The sequence below is a fragment of the Rhinoderma darwinii genome, chromosome 1 (genome assembly GCF_050947455.1).
Source record: "Rhinoderma darwinii isolate aRhiDar2 chromosome 1, aRhiDar2.hap1, whole genome shotgun sequence".
NCBI classification, from domain to species: domain Eukaryota; kingdom Metazoa; phylum Chordata; class Amphibia; order Anura; family Rhinodermatidae; genus Rhinoderma; species Rhinoderma darwinii.
In genome coordinates, this window is record NC_134687.1 from 236,276,169 (window position 1) to 236,296,299 (window position 20,131).

The following is a 20,131-nucleotide window of genomic DNA, read 5'->3' on the forward strand; positions in this document are numbered from 1 at the left end:
CGAAACATGTCGGGGGGGCTGCTAATGTTTTAAACACTGCCGTCGACCGGACCTACTATTACTTATCAATTCTAACTGGATAGGGAAAATACTGATAATCCTACGCCTAATACTACATGTGTCTGTTGAATCAGATGACACATGTGTGCACCCGGTCCTCGGCTGTTGACAATTTTAAACTCATTCATGTGGTCTGTCCGAGCTATACGTAGCTGAATAAAAGTTATTTATTTTTTTTATCTATTGTGGTGGCTGGGAAATTGGGCTTGGCTGTTGCAGACAGCCTTTTTTGTGTTAATGTATATTGTGCCCGCCAGCCACTTAGGGTCACAATCTTTTTTTGTTCACACTATCACCACCACCCTGATTTCCTGTTAGTCTCTGGTGGTGTGTGCATCGTCAGAGTGGCGTGTCCTAACTTCTATTGTGACCCACGTCTGCTAGCCCTATGCTGCCCCTGCAAATGCTGTCCCTCCCCCAGGGCCAATTCTAGCTTTTCTGCTGCCTGAGGCGAAAATTGAAATGGTGCCCCCCAGATTTTGATTGACATCCCCCTGGCTGTTACATCACTAGCAGCCTCCTCCAACTCTTGCAGATGTGCCGTTGCCTTATACTGGCATGCGCGGTGCAGCCGGTCAGAGTATACCTCGCTGCACGGTGCGTGCCCAAGTATTACAAGGCAATGGCGTATCCGAGAAAGTTGGAGTAGGCTGCTAGTGATGTATAACAGCCGTGGGATGTCAATCAAGCATGGAAAGGTGGGTTTGGAGGCAGCACTATGTGAGTCTTTAGGATAGCCGCACTGCCCCATGACCCTTTAATGAGTAATTAGCATATAGTGTGCGCCGTTTTAAAAGTTGATTTTATAGATTTTGCTTCATCTGAAAAGAACATACAGGTGTAATGATGGGGGTAGGGAAACAGACAAGTGAGCCCTAATCTACCCGCCACTCAGTCCCTGCCTACTTGCAACGACCCGCCCTAGGCGACGGGGTACAACTGGGCGATGGTCCCTATGCTCAGTAAGTGCACGACAGACAAACAGACAAGGGTACACAAAGCAAGGGAAATGGGGCAGTTGCCCACGGCAACACCGTGAGCAACAAGAGTGGTGAACGAGCCGAGTCAAACGAGTGTACGAGGTACCAAACGCTGAGCAGGAGAGTAGACAGTAAGCCAGGGTAAGTATGAAGCAGGGTCAAATATTTCAGAAGCTGCAGCAGGGCCAGGAAACCACACGAGAAGAATCACAAGCAAGCAGGAACAGGAAAGGCAGGTATAAATAGACAGAGGGTGGGAGCTAGCTCCGTCTGGCCAGGCTGTGATAGGCTCTCCCACTCCTAAGCCTGCCATCCTGAGTGGTATATGGGCGTATACACAGAAGCTGTGCCTGGCAGATCCTTTACATTACCCCCCCTTTTATGAGGGGCCACCGGACCCTTTCTAGGTGGACCTGGTTTATTGGGGAAACGAAGGTGGAACTTCCTGACCAATACCCCAGCGTGAACATCCCGGGCGGGTACCCAAGTCCTCTCCTCAGGCCCGTATCCTCTCCAATGGACCAGGTACTGGAGGGAGCCTTGGACCATCTTGCTGTCCACAATCTTGGCCACCTCGAATTCCACCCCCTCAGGGGTGAGAACGGGGACAGGAGGTTTCCTCGAGGGAGCCAAGGACGGGGAGCAGCGTTTAAGGAGGGAGGCATGAAACACGATGTGTATTCGAACAGATGGGGGCAACTCCAGTCGGAAGGAGACAGGATTGAAGACTTCAATGACCTTATACGGCCCAATAAACCGGGGAGCAAACTTCTTGGACGGGACCTTAAGGCGCAAGTTCTTAGACGATAACCACACCAGATCCCCGACCATAAACAAGGGGTTAGCAGAACGTCTTCTATCTGCCTGAGTTTTTTGTATGCTCTGGGACGCCTCTAGGTTCTTCTGAACCTGGGCCCAGACTGTGCACAGTTCCAGATGAACGACCTCTACCTCGGGATTGTTGGAACTACCAGGTGAAACGGAGGAGAACCGTGGATTAAACCCAAAATTACAGAGAAAGGGGGAGACCCCTGACGAGTTACTGCCCCGGTTATTAAGGGAAAATTCGGCGAGGGGAATGAATGAGACCCAATCATATTGACAGTCAGAGATAAAACACCTTAAATATTGTTCTAGAGACTGATTAGTCCTCTCGGTTTGGCCATTAGTTTCAGGATGGAAGGCAGAGGAGAAGGACAGATCAATCTCCAACTTTTTACAGAAGGCTCTCCAAAACAATGAAACAAATTGTACCCCTCTGTCCGAAACAATATTGACAGGGACCCCATGGAGACGCAGGATGTGTGTTGACAAACAAGGTAGCTAACGTCTTAGCATTGGGTAGTTTCTTGAGGGGCACAAAGTGACACATCTTACTGGAGCGGTCTACTACAACCCACACCACCGACTTGCCTTGAGATGGAGGCAAATCGGTGATAAAATCCATGGAGATATGGGTCCAAGGTCTCTGGGGAATGGGCAAAGAATGTAGTAAGCCCGCTGGTCGGGACCTGGGAGTTTTGGACCTAGCACAAACCTCACAAGCGGCGACGTAGGCCTTAACGTCTTTAGGCAACCCAGGCCACCAATAGTTTCTGGCAATGAGGTGTTTGGTACCCAGGATGCCTGGATGGCCAGATAGGGAAAATCATGACTCTGCACTAAGTACCCTTAGCTGGAGTTGCAGGGGAACAAACCGCTTGTTCTCAGGAAGGTTCCCGGGAGCTGAACCTTGATCAGCTGCAATTTCAGAGACTAAATCAGAATCAATAGAAGAAATGATTATGCCTGGAGGCAAAATACAAGCAGGATCTTCCTCCGAAGGAGGGCTGGCCATGAAGCTACGCGACAGTGCATCAGCCTTAATATTTTTAGACCCAGCCCTATAGGTAACCAAAAAGTTGAATCTGGTAAAAAATAGCGCCCATCGAGCTTGTCTCGGGTTTAGCCTCCGGGCAGATTCTAGGAAAACCAGATTCTTGTGGTCGGTAAGAACCGTTACCTGTTGCCTAGCCCCCTCCAGGAAGTGGCGCCACTCTTCAAATGCCCATTTAATGGCTAAGAGTGCGCGGTTGCCAATATCATAGTTACTCTCAGTGGGCGAAAACTTCCTGAAGAAGTAGGCACAGGGACGGAGATGGGTGAGGGACCTGGTACCCTGGGACAAGACAGCCCCCACTCCCACCTCGGATGCGTCAACCTCCACGATAAATGGCTCCATTTGGTTGGGCTGAACCAGCACCGGGGCCGAGATAAAGCACTTCTTAAGGACCTCAAAAGCCTGGACAGCCTCAGGAGGCCAGTGGAGGAGATCAGCACCTTTGCGAGTGAGGTACGTAAGAGGCTTAGCGATGACCGAGAAGTTAGCAATAAATCTCCTGTAATAATTAGCGAACCCCAAGAAACACTGTAACGCCTTCAGGGAGGCAGGTTGGACCCATTCCGCCACAGCCTGGACCTTGGCGGGGTCCATGCGGAATTCATGAGGAGTGAGGATTTGACCCAAAAATGGTATCTCCTGCACCCCAAACACACATTTTTCGGTCTTCGCAAACAGTTTGTTTTCCCGAAGGACCTGGAGCACCTTCCTGACATGCTCAATGTGGGAGGACCAGTCCTTGGAAAACACAAGTATGTCATCAAGGTACACTACAAGAAATACCCCCAGGTAATCCCTTAAAATCTCATTTATGAAATTCTGGAAGACTGCGGGAGCATTACACAACCCAAAGGGCATGACGAGGTATTCGAAATGACCTTCGGGCGTGTTAAACGCAGTCTTCCACTCATCCCCCTCTTTGATGCGGATAAGGTTATACGCCCCCCGTAGATCAAACTTAGAGAACCATTGGGCCCCCTGAACTTGATTAAAGAGATCAGGAATCAAAGGAAGGGGATACTGGTTCCTTACAGTGACCTTATTCAAGTTACGGTAGTCAATGCATGGCCTAAGACCACCATCCTTCTTCCCTACGAAGAAGAAGCCAGCACCTACCGGAGAAGTAGAGGGGCGAATGTAACCCTTGGCCAGGCATTCCTGGATATACTCTCTCATGGCTTCACGTTCGGGACAAGAGAGATTAAATATCCTACCCTTAGGGAGCTTAGCTCCTGGTACCAAATCGATTGCGCAATCGTATTCTCTATGAGGAGGTAACACTTCGGAGGCCTCCTTAGAGAAAACATCAGCGAAGTCCTGAACAAACTCAGGTAGCGTGTTCACCTCCTCAGGGGGAGAAATAGAATTAACAGAAAAACATGACGTCAAGCATTCATTACCCCATTTGGTAAGCTCCCCAGTATTCCAGTCAAACGTGGGATTATGCAACTGCAACCAGGGAAGGCCTAAAACCAAATCGGACGATAATCCCTGCATCAACAGTACAGAGCACTGCTCCAAATGCATGGAGCCAACAAGGAGTTCAAAAACCAGGGGTATGCTGTGTAAAATAACCATTAGCAAGAGGAGTGGAGTCGATACCCACTACCGGGACAGGTTTAGGCAAATCAATCAAAGGCATAGCTAGAGACATAGCAAATTCCACAGACATGATATTAGCAGAAGACCCTGAATCCACGAAGGCACTGCCGGTAGCAGACCTACCACCAAAAGAGACCTGAAAAGGAAGCAAGATTTTATTACGTTTCATATTTACGGGAAATACCTGTGCGCCCAAGTGACCTCCCCGATGATCACTTAGGCGCGGAAGTTTTCCGGCTGCTTATTCTTACGCCTAGGACAGGTGTTCACTTGATGCTTGTCATCCCCACAATAGAAGCAGAGACCATTCTTGTTGAGGAACTCTCTACGTTGTCGGGGTACCTCCGAGTCTTCCGTGGAAGAGCGAAGCAACGGGACCTCGGGAGGCATCATGGGGGAGTCAGAGGGGAAAACACAAAAACGTTCTAGTTGTCGTTCCCTGAGACGTCGGTCAAGTCGTACCGCTAAAGCCATAACCTGGTCTAGGGAGTCAGAAGAGGGATAGCTAACTAGCAGGTCTTTCAGGGCGTTCGACAGACCCAACCTAAACTGGCACCTTAAGGCAGGGTCATTCCACCGAGAAGCTACGCACCACTTCCTAAAGTCAGAACAATACTCCTCAACAGGTCTCTTACCCTGACGTAAGGTCACCAGCTCGGCAAAGGCAGTCCTGTCAGTCTCGTCATAAATGAGTCCGAGAGCAGAAAAGAAAAGATCAACGGAGGAAAGTTCAGGGGCATCAGGAGCCAAGGAGAAGGCCCATTCTTGGGGCCCTTCCTGGAGCCGGGACATAATTATACCCACCCGCTGGATCTCAGAACCTGAGGAGTGAGGCTTTAAGCGAAAGTAGAGCCTACAACTCTCCCGAAAGGAGAGAAAAGTCCTCCGGTCCCCTAAGAACCGGTCAGGCAACTTGAGGTGGGGTTCAAGAGGTGAGGTGAGGAGCACTACCATGGTAGCGTCAGGCTGGTTGACCCTCTGAGCCAGGGCCTGGACCTGTAGGGAGAGACCCTGCATTTGCCGAGCCAGGGTCTCAAGGGGGTCCATAGTAGTGTGAGGGACCCGGGTAGCCTAGGTATATGGGCTTGTGATTATGTAATGATGGGGGTAGGGAAACAGACAAGTGAGCCCTAATCTACCCGCCACTCAGTCCCTACCTACTTGCAACGACCCGCCCTAGGCGACGGGGTACAACTCGGCAACGGTCCCTACGCTCAGTAAGTGCACGACAGACAAACAGACAAGGGTACACAAAGCAAGGGAAATGGGGCAGTTGCCCACGACAACACCGTGAGCAACAAGAGTGGTGAACGAGCCGAGTCAAACCAGGAGTGTACGAGGTACCAAACGCTGAGCAGGAGAGTAGTGAACAAGCCGAGTCAAACCATGAGTGTACGAGGTACCAAACGCAGAGCAGGAGAGTAGTCAGTAAGCCAGGGTAAGTATGAAGCAGGGTCAAATAGTTCAGAAGCTGCAGCAGGGCCAGGAAACCACACGAGAAGAATCACAAGTAAGGAGGAACAGGAAAGGCAGGTATAAATAGACAGAGGGCGGGAGCTAGCTCCGTCTGGCCAGGCTGTGATAGGCTCTCCCACTCCTAAGCCTACCATCCTGAGTAGTGGAAGATGGAGTCAGTCTCACAGACATAGAAGCAGGTGCAGACTGATTACCTATGGGCGTATACACAGAAGCTGTGCCTGGCAGATCATTTACAACAGGGGAATGTTTTGAAATATTGTTAGGTTATGTATCACCGCATGGTGGCAGTTCAAGGGGTTAAAACTACCCCTGAAAACCATTCCATCTGCCCTGCAATTTTGTTATTATAAATATATTCTATATAATTACAGCTCCAGAACCAAGCTCAATACATGTATACAGCCCCAAAACCAACCTCAATACATATATACAGCCCCAGAACAAAGCTCAATAAATTTATATATATATATACACACACACACACACACACACACACAATACCAGAACCAAGCTCAGCACATAAATACAACACCAGACCCAACCTCAGTACATATATACAACACCAGACCCAAGCTCAGTACATATATATAGCACCAGAACCAAGCTCAGTACATAAATACAGCATCAGAACCAAGCTCAGTACATATATACTTCACAACAATTAATATGCCTAAGCACAATGGTCCCAATTTCCCAACCACTAGTCATGGTATATAGCCATTAAAATATAACTTTTATTAGTATAACTTAAATAAAGGACGTACAACAAACAAGAGGTTAAAATGTATGCATAGGGAAGTCAAGAGAATGGAATCATTGAATAATTGCGTAGATCGCTTTACAAGTGTGTGGAAGTTCTGGGACATGTATGACTCCTCTAGACCACCATGATAGGGACCATTGCTCTAAAAGTACACTTAGGCCTGATGTATAGAATACGATAGCTCCTGGGATCCATCTTTACCTTACCTTCTTCCTACCCTAGTATATCTGTCTATTGTCATGTTATTATTGTTGGAATCTTTTCTTATCTCGTGTAGGCGGTAGATGCTGATGTGAAATAGCATAATGCTAAGCTTTGTATTTCTTACTGCATATTCCGAGCGGACAATAGCCTCATCAATGTTTTCATAATATATAAATAGATCCTAGATAGTCCGCCTATTAAGTCTTAGTACTACATTGTGGTAATATTGTGTTGACCTATGTATGGACGATCAATGTAATGTACAAATTTTTCTTTTGTTCATCCACTTTGTGCCTGCACGTCTGTATTTGCTACTGTTTTTTATTTCTATGTTGATGCAAATGAAAATAAGGGTATGTTCACACGGCCTATTTACGGACGTAATTCGGGCGTTTTTGCCCCGATTTACGTCTGAAAATAGCGCCTCAATAGCGCTGACAAACATCTGCCCATTGAAAGCAATGGGCAGACGTTTGTCTGTTCACACGAGGCGTATATTTACGCGCCGCTGTCAAATGACGGCGCGCAAATAGACGCCCGCGTAGAAGAAGTGACCTGTCACTTCTTTGGCCGTAATTAGAGCCGCTATTCATTGACTCCAATGAATAGCAGCGCTAATTACGGCCGTAATTGACGCGGCGTTCAAGCGCCTGCACATGCCGGTACGGCTGAAATTACGGGGATGTTTTCAGGCTGAAACATCCCCGTAATTTCAGCCGTTACGGACCCCCGCCGTGTGAACATACCCTAAAAATATATAATTATAAAAAAAAAAAATTTAATTTATGCAGAGACGGCCAGCATATCCTATGGAATAGGATGTGTGTATATAGCGTATCGCTACAATGCAGTGTGACTAACTCAGTCGGCAGCTGCAGACTGCTGTTTAAACAAAAGGTCACACTGAGGTAAGATAGATTGCTATGCCGCCAGTGAGCATTAAAATTGCGATAGCTCACCCGACATGTTTCACTGCAAAAGCAGCGTCCTCAGGGGATAATTTAGGCCCAGTAGCCCTACGGGATCCGGCTGAGGTAAGTGGAGGCGAGCGCTGGCGTCTCCTGAGGAGGAGGCTGGGGCCAGCGCTTGCCGACTCGTGGCTGCGGCTGTCAGGAAGGGAACGGAGCTGACAGCCCGCAGCCACGGACATTACAGCCTGTAGATTGCGCTCTACATATAGCGCACACTGTATATAGTGCCCTACATATAGTCTCCTTGTAGATTGTGTCCCACATAAAGCCTCCCCTGTAGATTGTGCCCCACATATAGCTCCCCCCTCCAGTAAATAATGCCGCCCACATTTTTTAGTTGAAAACAACAAACTTTACATACTCACCATGATCCCGTTCCCACGCGATCCTGTGTCAATGCAGAATGCAGGCCTGCTCTCTTCTGAGCAGGTATGCTGGGGCTGAGCGAAGCAAGTGGCGCGATGTCGCATTCGCGCCGCTTGCATCATTGAATGGCGCTGATTGGCATGCCAGAATGACATGCCCCGTCAATCAGCGCCCTTCAACAAAGGAAGCGGTGCGATGACGTAATCACGCCGCTGCCTTTGTTGAATGGTAGCGCAGAATGGCTTCCCCCAAGAAGTGTAAAGGCGCTGATTGGCTGGACAACTCATTCTGCCCTGCCAATCAGCGTCATCGTAAGGCGGTGACTGGTCGGGCACGGAACGTACCCAGCCATTCAGCGCTTATGCATGTAATTGTACCTACGTTCTATAGACGCAGGTACAATTAGTGCAAGAGGGGGTGGCGCCGGCTGATTTCAGTTGCGCCTCCGCCCCCTCAGAGAGGCAGCAGGGCATACGGTGCAGCCCTGCCCTCCCCATTAGCAGCGGCCCTATTCCCTCCCAGACCCCCGCTTCTCCCCATTAGCGGTGATAGCGCGCTGCAATGTGATTTTTTTAAATGATGTGCGGTTCAGCAGTGAGCCCCGGGCCTCTGCCCGAACCGCCCATATGATGATCCGCCACTGAATGGGATATGTCGGTGCCTTCCATCGGAGGTATACGTCAAGACTCCTCACGACATATGCCCGACAGTAGTGAAAAACGTGATGTGAACAGGCCCTCAATTGTATGCGCGTCCTAAGGAAATATTATAATAAATTTGTGGTGCTGCCGGGGCCATGCCCCCTTTCCCAGATACCAAGCCTCCTTTCCATAAAACTTTTTGCCTCTTTTTCAACTTGGCACATTTGTTATATAAATCATTATCCAGCAGGTGGCAGCATCAACCACAGAGAAAGGGAGAGAGTATCTTCTTCCTGAACTACAGCAAATATAAACACTGCAAACTCTAATATAGTGGTGTTTGAACAAAGAAATAGGAAACATCCTTCAATTTCCTGTAAAACAAATGTCCTGAAGTAGTTAGTGCAGCAACACACCATTTACACAAAGATCGACCGAAAATCCGACTTAGGGATTCACTTATCTCCTTTGATAGGTGACCCAGTCAAGTCCCAGTGATGTTTTTATTCACATTGATAAGAGACTGTCAGATAAACGCCATGTCCACAAAGAGTTGATAGCAAAGACTCAATGTTAGTTCTGCGGTATATGTTATATCAGTACTCCCCTTATCACTGTAAGGCTCTATTCACACAACAGGGTCCGGGTATTGGCTGATAAAAACGTCCGTTTTTTGTGGCCGTTTTGCATCCTTTGCGTTTTCGTTCTGGGCCGTGTTTTTGTTTTTAATGGCCGATTGTGTTTCGTTTTGCATTTGTTTTTCACTGTCTATTTTAAAAACTGATCAATTTCTTTTGTCAATTTTTTGGGTCCCAACCCACTAAAAACACCCACAGGAAGGTCACGTGATCGCTTAGTCACCATTTTCTCTTGCTTTCAGAGTATAAAAAAGCTTTGTCTGATCCCTCAACTTCTTTGCATTGGTTTCTGGCTTTTTCTCTGTTATTCTTTACTTGCTGCCATGTCCTCACAACTATTGAACCGTGTACTGCAGCTTTGGCTGATTTCTCGGCAATTCGGACAGCAGTCGCAGATGTTGCCCTCTGTAGATAGTGCCCCAGTAGATACTGCCCCAATGCCCCCTGCAGATAGTGCCCCACAGCCTCCTTGTATATAGTGCCACACAGCCCCCTTGTAAGTAATACCACACAGCCCCCTTGTAGGTAGTGCCACACAGCCCCCTTGTAGATAGTGCCACAGTGCCACCTGTAGGTAGTGCCACACAATCCCCTTGTAGCTAGCAGCCCCCCTGTAGATAGCGCCACTGTAGCTCCCTGTAGGAGCGGAATCCCTCTGGCAGGGGATTCCACTTCAGGAGTTGCCCCTGATGTCACTGTCCATATATGGAGGGTGACGTCAGGGGCTTCATCTAGGAGCGGAATCCCCGGCCAGAGGGATTCTGCTTCTACAGGGAGCTACGGTGGTGCTATCCACAGGGGGGGGGGGGGGTCGGTGCTGTCTACAAGGAGGCTGTGGCACTACCTACAACAAAAAAAATTCCTCACATGCACTTCACACTGTGAGGAGGAGGAGAGAGCGAGCGGCAAATCACATCCAAGTGACGGATGTGTTTTACACGGCCCCAAACACTACTATGGGAGCCGTGCGGCCGTGAGAACGGCCCAAAATAGGTCATGTTTCATTTTTTGACAGCCCGGCAAAAAATCAGCCAGATGAATAGCCCCATTTGGGGTCTATTGTTTTTACTCCGGCTGTTTGACGGCAGTTAAATAAACGTCCGTCACACGGCCGACCATCCCTGCCGTGTGAATAGGGCCCAACTATGCTAGGTGTAAAACAAAGGACATAGTGTAGACAGCATTCACTGTGTTTAATAAAAGCAGGTCTTTATTCTACATACTCACAATTTCCATAAAACAAAAGCACCTAATAAGTCATAAAAATGTGGCATTATGAACTTGGCCCATGTATGAACTCTGCACATCTTGAACTCTAAATTTTAGGAGGTATTGTGCGCCCAGGGTACTGCTTGGGTCAAACTTTTAGCCACAAGCATAAATTTTTGCATGTTTTACAAAACATTAAGCTGTGATGCGAAATGAAGGGGTCCATGTGCCAGATGTCTACATTCAGAAAATATTTACAGAAGGTTTGGGAGTATGATATTTTGGTTTTATTTTATAATTCAGGTTTTATTAGTATATGTCAAAAGTGTAAAAATTGTCCCAAAATCCCGGGCAGCAAAAAGGGTAAAGTGGTTGTCAGTTTTAGACATAGCAGGAACTGCTGCAAAGACTGGCCCTCCCTATGAAGGACACGAGATTGCCCATATATTATTTTAGAAGAAGAACTATAGCTTGTACATGTCAAAGAGTAACTATCATCTAAATATTTTCCCCATAAATCAATAGTATAAGCGGTAATAAGAAACTTTGTAATCCTCTTATTAAAGAGGATCTGTCAGTAGTTTAGTAATGCCCAATCACCTAGCTAGTCTAATAGGCGCTGTCACACTGATAATGCTAGGGAAAATTGTGTTCCAAAAACGTTTATTTTAAACCTTATTTCAGTCGGTACCATGTAAAGCTTTATTTCTCCTGTAGGGATTATGACGTTTTCACGGTACTTCGTCCAGTGGTAACAGTCGACTGCAATCATCTTATTGTACGGAGGACCTGTTGTTTGGTAAGGGGTTGTGCAACTGGACCACTTTAAGCCAATTTAAGCTTTTGGCATTTGATATTGTGGGATGGAAGGTGAGCAAGCAGTGCACTCCTAGCATGAATTATCCAGCAGCAGAAGGCGAATTGTTAGGAAAAACATAGGGTCAGACAAACTGAGTCATAAAAAATAAAATAAAAATGAAAACATAAACCCTGTGACAGTGGCTGGATACAGACACATGGACTATCGACACAGAATGTTCCAGCAACCTCCTATGCCTAAAGCATGCCTTAAATAGGCAAGAAAGCTGCTAGGAATTGAGGATAGTAGGTGAGAATAATCACACAAACAACACAGCACATAGAACAAAGACAGAACACAAACAAAATTGCAGACTTGGTCACAGTAACTACTGGATATCCTAGGGGATGGCTCAGACCTCGGAGAAGTGTGACATGTGTACTGAATCCAGAATAAAGAGCATGACAGATGCCTTTGTTCATACAAGCCATGTTAAATACATTTGTGTCAAAAAAGTATTATAGGTATAAAACCATTATTTGCTAACCAGAGAAATTATGTTTGTAAGCTTTCAGAGCACAGAGGCTCCTTCTTCAGGCAAGTTTACAAATTAATGACTTAAAGGGGAGGTGTCATGAATTATTATTTTTTTCTAATATTGCTTTTATTTATTTTTTTAATTTAGTTTTTATTGAAGTTTTTACTATGACATAAACAGAGAATGTATGCATCGGTTTAGCCAACATGGCTACAAAAGCAGTATTACTCTCAATAACATTATAAAGCATACAATACAGCATATGAAAACGAAGAATAAGTAACTAACATTCATGGCTGCTTACACATGTAGTTAGACAGAGAAAAAGGATTGTATGTCCTATAATAAGGCACATAAAATTATACAAATGGTCAGGTCGGTAGATTCTCACATCAAGAGTGAAAAGCCCTGAAGAGAACATGGGGGAACAGGTCTCTCCAGAGATTATAATATGTTGGCTCGTATAGTTATACATGAGAATCACATAAATAAATAGGTCCGCATTTAATTACACAGAATTACATATATAAACGGAGGGCGAAACATTTAATTTGAGGTAATAGCAGGCTCAGAAGCTCCCGATGTCACAAAGTCAAACCATGTGGACCAATGACTTGTAAATTTGCCTACAGAATTAAGCCGAATCGCCATTTTTTCCATGGTGTAGTCAAAATTAACCAGATTAATCAGCTCTGCTACCGTCAGGGGAACATGGTATTTCCATGTCCGAGCAATGAGTAATCTAGCTGCAAAAATTATATGACCTACTATATAACGTAAATCCTGTGGAATTTCGCAAAGACCAATTAAACAAAGGGCTAGGGCCGGGGACAAGGAAATCTTGAAATTAATTACTTTGCCAATAAAAGCAAATGTGGCTGTCCAAAAGGATAATACTAACGGGCAATCCCACCAAACATGTAGGTAAGCTCCTACTTTACCGCATCCCCTCCAACACAAGGGAGAGAATGATGGATTAATTCTAGCAATTTGAGAGGGTGTTCTATACCATCTAAGTAAAATTTTATGAGCAGTTTCCCAATGACTAGCACCTTTGGAGATTTTTTTAACCCAATGAATTGCAGAATACCAGTCTTGAAGAGAAATATCAAGGGCTAAATCTGTTTCCCATTTCTGAAGGTAGACCGGTTTTACCAATGTGTGAGGGTGTGTAACATTAGAGTAAAATAAAGAGATCCCCTTAAGCTTTGAATGTATACAGGTAAAAAATGTAAAGGCACTAGAGGGGAACATCGGGGTATCCAATCGTACAGACTGTAAGATATGTCGGATTTGCAAATATTTATAAAAATCCTGATTGGGTAAATTGTGCTGTTGCATTAAAGTCTGAAATGAGAGTAGGGATGTGGAATCATAAAGGGAACCAATTTTAAGTATCCCCGCCTGCTCCCAACCATCAAAATTAAGATCAGGGGAATATGAACAAAGATAACGGAGTGGTAACTGGGTCAACTGTATACATTCTGATGCAGGTGTAGACACTGTAAGATATTTCCAGGCAGTGAGTGATGCTGTAATTGAAGGGATACACTTATGTATTACATTGTGCCCGGGTTTGTCAAGTGACAAGAGAGAGATGAGAGGAAACCCAGTGGCCACTCTTTCAATTTCCACCCATCGAACGTTATTATGGTCTATCCACCATTGCTTTAAATGAGTGAGAATTGTGGAATAATAATATCTTTTGACATCGGGAACTCCCATGCCCCCGGATGCCCAAGGTCTAACCATAGTAGTAAATCTTATTCGAGGCTTTCTCCCAGCCCAAATAAAATTTGTAAGGATTCTTTGGAGTTTGGCCAGGTAAGTATTATAATATTGCTTTTAATGTAATATTTTCAAACATTTTATTAAATTGTGTTCTCATATTCTACTTTTTTATGTTTTCTGACTCTTACTTCTCTATGGGGGCTGACATTTTTTTCTTCATCTCTGTATGTGTCGATTAACCCCTTAACGCTCAGCAACGTACTATTCCGTCACGCTGACCGACCCGTTCGCGCGCAGCGACGGAATAGTACGTCGCGGGAGTAACGGCCATTTCGGCCGTCTTCCCGACACATGCAGGAGCTGTGACAGCTGCTGTCTTGTACAGCGGTTGCCGCAGCTCCTGTAGCGGGGACCGATCGCTGTGTCCCCGCTGATTAAACCCTTAAAAGCCGCGTTCAATAGAGATCGCGGCTTTTTAGAGGTTAAGCTACCAACGCCGGCCTGCTACACGATAGTGGCCGGCGATGGTGACTATGTCAACTGGACACCTAACAATGGCGTCCGGCTATGCAATCGACGGAAGCCGAGTGGGTCCTGACAAAGTCAGGACCCACTATGCTTGCTGTCAGTGAGTAGCTGACAGCTCCAATACACTGCACTACGCATGTAGTGCAGTGTATTAGAATAGCGATCAGGGCCTCCTGCCCTCAAGTCCCCTAGTGGGACAAAGTAATAAAGTTTAAAAAAAGTTACAAAAAAATGTGTAAAAATAAGAAAATAAAAGTTTTAAAAGTAAAAATCCCCCTTTTTCCCTTATCAGTCCTTTATTATTAATAAAAACATATAAACAAACAAACAAACTATACATAATTGGTATCACCGCGTCCGTAACGGCCTGAACTACAAAATTATTTTGTTATTTATCCCGCGTGGTGAACGCCATAAAAGAAAACAATAAACCGTACCAGAATCACAATTGTTTGGTCACTTCACCTCCCAAAAAATGGAATAAAAAGAGATCAAAAAGTCGCATGTACCTAAAAATGGTACTGATCGAAACTACAGTTCGTCACGCAAAAAATAAGTCCTCGCACGGCTTTCTTGATGGAAAAATAAAAAAGTTCTGGCTCTTAGAATAAGGCAACACAAAAAGTAAATGATTTTTTACAAAAGGTATTTTATTGTGCAAACACCATAAGACATAAAAAAAACTATAAACATATGGTATCGCCGTAATCGTATCACGCCCGCAGAATAAAGTGAATATGTAATTTATAGCGCACGGTGAACGCTGTAAAAAAAATACAATAAAAAACAATAGTAGAATTGCTGGTTTTTAGTCACCATGCCTCCTAAAAATAGAATAAAAACGGATCAAAAAGCTGCATGTACCCCATGAAAACTGTAATGAATTCCTGAAGGGGTCTAGTTTCCAAAATGGGGTCACTTTTGGGGCGTTTCTACTGTTTTGGCACCACAAGACCTCTTCAAACCGGACATGGTGCCTAATAAAAAGGAGGCCTCAAAATCCACTAGGTGCTCCTTTGCTTCGGAGGCCAGTGCTTCAGTCCATTACCGCACTAGAGCCACATGTGGGGTATTTATGAAAACTGCAGAATCTGGGCAATAAGTATTAAGTTGCATTTCTCTGATAAAACCTTTTGTGTTATAAAAAAAATGGTATAAAAAGGATTTTCTGACAAGAAAAAATTTAAATTTAAACTTTGCTGTAAATTCCTGTGAAACACCTAAAGGGTTCATAAACTTTCTATACGCTGTTGTAAATACTTTGAGGGGGTCTAGTTTCTAGAATGGGGTGTTTCATAGGGGTTTCTAATATATAGGCCCCTCAAAGCAACTTCAGAACTGAACTGGAAGCTAAAAAAATAAATAAGTTAGGCAATGCTTCGCTTCTTACATCATACTGATAATGAGCAGTGCCCACCCCAAGATGACCCCTGTTTTGACCGTTTGTATAAACGGTGACCCCTATTAGACCGTTTCAGTGCCCGGTTTTCCCAAGCATACACCCCCGAGAAGTGTATTTCTATTGATGAGTCCTTGGTAGATTTTAAAGGGAGGCTTCAATTCCGCCAGTACCTGCCGGGTAAGAGGGCAAGGTATGGCGTGAAGATGTATAAGCTGTGCGAGAGTGCATCAGGGTATACCTACAAATTTAGGATATATGAAGGTTCACCAGTATTCAGCGCCCAGAATGCCCCCCCTTACTGGGAGTTAATGCAAAAATTGTGTGGGATTTGGTGCACCCACTGCTGGACCCAGGGTTACCACCTCTACCTGGATTATTTTTATACCAGCGTCCCACTTTTCAAGTGCCTTACTTCCAGAAGTGCTGCGGCATGCGGCACCGCTAGAAAAAGAGGCCTCCCTAAGACTCTGCTTGGGCAAACACTCAGAAGGGGTGAGAGCAGGGCACATTCCAGCAGCAACATATTGTGTGTCAAGTACAAGGACAAGAGAGATGTCACACCAGTACCCATGTACCTGTACGAGGTACCAGAACGGAGAGCCCCAAACCAGACTGCATCCTGGACTACAATAGGTACATAGGAGGGGTGGACTTGTCAGATCAAGTCCTGAAGCCCTACAGCGCCATGCGGTGTGGTATAAGAAGCTGGACGTGCACATCATACAGATGACATTGTACAATGCGTACGTGCTACGTCGATGTGCAGGCCAGAGGGGAACTTTCCTGGAATTTCAAGAGGTTATTATCAAGAACCTAATCTTTAGGGACCAAGAAGGGGGACACCCAGTACTTCTGGAAGCGAGGCCACACACATCGTACCAGGGCAACACATTCCAGGAGAAATTCCCCAAACTGGCAAGAGGGGGAAAAGTCAAAAGAGGTACAAAGTCTGCTATAAGAGGGGGATAAGGAATAAATGTCAATGTGACATGTGTCCCAAAAAAACAGAGCTCTGTATGAAAGAGTGTTTTAAAATTTATCATACATCCCTTGGTTTTTAATTTACCCCAGTTTTACTTACCCTGATGCACAGCTTAACCCCCCTCGTCTTTCCCTTCTGAGCCCTGTTGTGTGCCCAGGCAGCTGTTAACAGCCACATTGAGGGTATTGCCGTACCCATGAGAACCCACATTACAGTTTATGGGGTGTATGTCTCCGGTCAAAATGCTCACTACACCTCTAGATGAATGCCTTAAGGGTGTAGTTTTTAAAACGGGGTCACATCTTGCGTGTTTCATCTGTACTGGTACCTCAGGGGCTTCTGCATACATGACTTCGCACCAGAAAATCCCCAGTAGGCCAAATGGTGGTCCTTTCCTTCTGAGCCCTCCCATGGGCCCAAACGGCAGAGTATCATCACAAATGGGTTATTGCCGCACTCAGGACAAATTGGGCAACAGAATGGGGTATTTTTCTTATTTTCACAAGAAATAATTTTCAGCCAAAACGACATATTATTGGAAAAAATTAATTTTGTTTTAATTCCCAGCCGAATTCAAATAAGTTCTGTGAAAAAACTATGGGGTCAAAATGGTCACAACACCCATAAATGAATTCCTTGAGGAGTGTATTTTCCAAAATGGGGTCACTTCTGGTGGGTTTCCATTGCTTTGATACCTCTGGGGCTCTGCAAATGCGACATGGCACCCGAAAACCAATTGTTACGATACTGGCGAACACTGCTGGAATCCTATGGTCAGAAGTAGCGAGCGGAGCACAGTGCAGAACCCGGTGAGACGTCCCCAGGAACAGTGCTTGGAGGGTGGAACACGAGTAGAAGTAAATAGCAAGGAAGTAGGAACAGTCTGGCAAAGACAGTTCTCAGGAGCAGGAGACTGGAAACAAGTCACAATACTCAAGCACTGTTTGGTATTCCATGTGGTCTGAAGTAGGCCCAAACAGGAAACAAGATGGTTCACACGATGCAACATTTGCCATCTTGGTTAAGGGCAGGTTTAAGGGCAAAACAGCAGCCTCCAGTGGTAAGGAGTAAAAGTGCAGCACAATTCTTCAAAGTGTAAAACAGCGGCCACTAGTGGTAATTTTGCAGTACAACAACAGAATCCTGACATTACTCCCTCCTTTCGACAGCGACCTCAGGACGATGTTTGACTTGGTTTATCTGGATATCTTTGGTGGAATTCCCTAACTAGTCGAGGAACATTGAGATTGCCTACGGGTTCCCACGAATTATCCTCAGGGCCATATCCTTGCCATTTTATTAGATATTGCAGCCGATTTCTGAATATCCTGGAGTCCAGGATGTTTTCAACAGTATAATGTTCTTGTCCATCAACTTCGATAGGATCAGGGGGAGGCAGGTGGCGTCCTGGAAATGGATTTGGAACAACAGGTTTCAGTAGGGATACATGGAACACTGGGTGTATTCTCATTGGTCTGGGAAGTTTGAGACGAAAAGCCACTGAGTTTACTTGTCCAATAATTTTAAAAGGACCAATACATTTTTGGCCCAATTTTGCTGAAGGTAAGTGAAGTTTCAGATTCTTGGTGGAAAGCCATACTTCATCTCCCACTTTGAAGGTTGGAGAAGGTCTACAAGATTTATCTGCTGGTCCTTATATTTCTCCTGGGCAATTGATAATGTAATTTTTAACATTTCCAGATTCTGTTGAAGTGATTGTATTCTGTCAGTCACTGCAGGAATAAAAGTTTCTCTGGGAAGATTAGGAAGAATACTGGGATGGTAACCCAAATTTGCAAAAAACGGTGTTTGTTTAGTGGAGGCATTCTGAGAATTATTGTAGGAGAACTCCGCCATTGGAAACAAATCGACCCAGTCATCCTGTAAATGGCAGATGTAGCATCGGAGATACTGTTCTAACGTTTGATTTGTGCGCTCAGTCTGACCATTAGACTGGGGATGAAAAGCAGAAGACAAACTGACATTTATGTCGAGTGCTGTGCAAAAACTCCGCCAGAATCTTGATGTGAATTGTACTCCGCGATCCGAAACCACTTCATCTGGTATTCCATGAAGACGAAACACATTCTGAATTATAAGATCAGCAGTCTCTTTAGCAGAAGGTAGTCCAGGGCAAGGAATAAAATGGGCTACTTTAGTGAGCCGATCAACCACTACTAAGATGGAATTCTTCCCTTTGGAGACTGGTAAGTCGACAATAAAGTCCATAGAGATAGATCCCCAAGGACGAGATGGAATTGACAGAGGCTGCAATAATCCCATGGGTGAGGTACGAGGAGCTTTGTACATGGCACATGTGTTGCAAGAAGAAACATATTTCTTCACATCCTTTTGATAATTGGGCCACCAAAAGAAGCGGGAAAGAAATTCTTGTGTTTTCTGAATCCCCTTGTGACCTGCTAGTTTAGAGTCATGCATTAATTTTAGCACGTTTAATCTTACAGTTTCTGGAACGTAAATGCAGTGCTTGTTAGTCCATACTTGATTTTTGAAAGTTAGGGACACTTCATCTGGTGGATGCAAAAGAATTGGGTCGGTCTCATAGGCTTCCTTTATCTCATCAAGCAAGTCCTTGCTATTGATCACCCCCAGGAAATTGGACTCGGAAAGAATAGTTGTTGGTGGTACTGTCGAGGAGGAGTCATTGGAGATCAACCTAGATAAGGCATCGGCCTTACCATTTCGGGAACCAGGCCTGTAAGAGATCACAAAGTTGAAACGATTTAGAAACAGACTCCACCGGGCTTGGCGGGGAGACAAACATTTGGCAGATCTAACAAATTCAAGGTTACGATGATCAGTTAGAACCACTATTTGTTGAGCTGTGCCTTCTAAATGATGTCTCCATTCTTTGAAAGCAGCAATGATTGCTAGGAGTTCCTTGTTCCCCACGTCATAATTATTTTCAGCAGAAGTCAAACTTCGAGAAAAGTAAGCACAAGTGTGCAGCAAATCTTTCTCTCCAGTTCTCTGTGATAGAATAGCCCCTATTGCACCGTCTAAAGCATCCACTTCAACAATAAACGCTTTTTCAGGGTTAGGATGAACCAGTATAGGGGCTGTTGTGAATTTTGTTTTCAGATTGAAAAAAGCATCTTGTGCCTGAGGAGACCACACAAAAGGTATCCCTTTCTTTGTTAATTGGGTAATTGGTGTAATAATGCCCGAAAAATTCTTGATAAAACGTCTGTAGAAATTAGCAAATCCTACAAATCGTTGGACCTCTTTCACATTTTTTGGAGTTGGCCAGTCTCTAATTGCTTGAATCTTGCTAGAATCCATGTGTAATCCTAGGGGAGAAATGATATAACCCAAGAACTGTATTTCCGTTTGATGGA

General features: G+C 45.1%; 1 long non-coding RNA gene across 2 annotated transcripts in view; it reads left to right on the forward strand.

The window, feature by feature from the left end:
• Positions 1–20,131, forward strand: part of LOC142760009 (uncharacterized) — a 125,432-nt gene that overhangs the window by 34,069 nt on the left and 71,232 nt on the right. For both annotated transcript variants that reach the window (XR_012883231.1, XR_012883230.1), the window contains exon 2: positions 11,510–11,591. This is a non-coding gene — a long non-coding RNA (uncharacterized LOC142760009). The remainder of the gene's footprint in view (positions 1–11,509; positions 11,592–20,131) is intronic.